This window comes from Dipteris shenzhenensis, chromosome 31 (genome assembly GCF_047967505.1).
Source record: "Dipteris shenzhenensis isolate YYH24624 ecotype China chromosome 31, Dip_SZ_1.0, whole genome shotgun sequence".
NCBI classification, from domain to species: Eukaryota; Viridiplantae; Streptophyta; class Polypodiopsida; order Gleicheniales; family Dipteridaceae; genus Dipteris; species Dipteris shenzhenensis.
This window is the reverse complement of record NC_141626.1, coordinates 19753522-19755936: the sequence shown is the minus strand read 5'-3', so window position 1 is coordinate 19755936 and position 2415 is coordinate 19753522.

Sequence of the window (2415 nt, the reverse complement as noted above, 5' to 3'; positions counted from 1 at the left end):
TACAACTCTCATCCTTCTCATCACACTACTGACTAGTGTTGCTATAACTATGGGACTCATCCGCATCACTTGGAGGATCACTCTTGAATTCATACCATCCCCTCTTTCCCTTCTTCCTCTTTCCAACATTTAGCCCATACCGTCTCTCTCTTTTTCCTCTTTCTAGCATTCAGCCATCCCCTTTCAAAACTCAACCCATCCCTCTTTCACATTTTTCCTCTTTCCAATGTTCACCCCATCCCCTTCCAAAATTCAGCCCATTCTCTCTTTCTCTTTTTCCTCTTTCAAATATTGAGCCCATCCCCTCTTTCCCTTTCCCTCATTTTCTTAAGTTTTTCCTCTTCATCTCTTTTCCTCTTTTTGTCTTTTCCTCATTCCAAAATTCAGCCCATCCCTTCCAAAATTTTGCCCATCCCCTCTTTCCCTCTTTACCTTGTCTCTTTACCTCTTTCCCTCTTTTCCCTCTTTTCCCTATTTTCTTTCCACCTTTCCCTCTTTAACACTTTTCCTCTTCTAAAATTTAGCCCATCCCCTTCCAAAATTCAGCCCCATCCCCTCTTCCGTTTCCCTCTACTCTTCCTCTTCCATTTACTCAAGTTTTGTTAATTCATTTTTGATTATTTTGCAGCTCAAACTTTTTGTTTAATCAAATTCTGATATTGATTTAGGTCCTTTTATTTGTTTTTTTGCATCTTTTCAATGTAATAGCTATGTCTAGTCATCTCGATCAAGAGCTGGAGATCTACCATAGATCTTGCAAATAAGTCCTGACAAGATGCCCACATTGGTCTCTAGCATGACCCTTGACAAATTAGAGGCACTGCAGCACGCGTTTTAGGATCATGGGTCTCACCAGACCTCCACTTGTTCAACTCCTTTGACTCTATATGGTACTCCACCTCCCCGAGGGGCCCACTATGTAAAAATCCCATATAACTCGCGTGCAATCAAGGGTATTAAAAGAAACCCCTACCTATGGATTTTTATAACCTATATACACCCCTTTTTGTAAATATTGAGAGGATTAAAGTGTCCCTTATGCATGAAATTTTTTACTTTTTGAATTAAAAAACCCCTTATGTATGTATATTTTTTATAACTCCATAAAAATATAAAACCCCTTCCATTGATCACACGTGATATCTTATATATTTCTTAGTGACCCCCCTGGGTCCACCTCATGGTGAAGATGAGTCACCTTGTAGTGAGGTATCATCGATTGGGGTTCGAGGTCATACACAATGTGGATGAGTCCAAACATTAGAGTCAAGGAGAGGCTGCTTTGGTTTTGGGGGGTTTAGACAATGTGGATGAGTCTACACATCAGAGTTGAGGCCCCCATGCTGGGACACATAGCCTGCCCGCTAGCCCCTTTGCCACCCCTCCTACCTCCACCCCTACATCTACTACCCCTCCCACCTCCACCCCTACATCTGTCACTACCACGGCCACCCTTGCATCTACCATCTTCGGCCCATCCACACTCTTTTAGCATCCCTCAAATAGAGATTTGACATATTATGTCAATGACTCATGGGAGATCATTGAGGATGATGAAGGGGCCAAAATCATATCTCGCATGAGGCAACTCATAAAAGTGAACTTTGAAACAAGGATAGTAGAGATACATGGCCACACCAAGATGAAAGGAAGACTATGTCATAGAACAACTCATTCAGGAGTTTCCTATACTAGATGGCCACATGTTTGATGGGAGGTACATGCTTCCTCGCATGGGTGACATGCATAAACATTACCGATCAAAAATCTAGGATGTGGCGAGGGACGATAGACCAAGGCCTCCTCATGTGAGTAAGATTGGAAGAGGCCTAAGAAAGAGCTTCATGATGAGCCACAGGAGTGGAACAAGCCATAGAAAGCAACATGAGCCCATATGTAGAGGAGAGGTACCTCATACCTCAGGAGTGGTGGCAAGGACTCAAGGTATGCTGGTAAGTATATGTGTACTACCTTTTGTAATTTTTAGTTTGGTTTGAATACATTGTGTGCTATGTACTTCTTTTGTAAGTATATGTGTGCTATGTACTTCTTTTGTAATTTTTAGTTTGGTTTGAATACATTGTTTTTCTTATAGCACTGATATTTTTTATTGATAAGCATTCCATGATTAGACTATATCCTATGGAAAGGGAGTATGACTATAGATTCAAGAATGGTAGTAGGTTCTCTTTGAGGAGTATCATCATGAGGGAATACCTATTGATTAGATGGTATAACGGGGTCACCATGTAGGTCTTCGATCCTCTTGGACTTCAATCATGTTTGACCTTTCTAGTTTTAAAATCAAGCTTTGGTTATATCCTCTAAATTGTTTCATGCAACATTCTTACGATGTGAGCAAAGGGCGAGGGAGGAGACATGAGCGTCATCTTGTCTTTCAACATATGCAAGCAT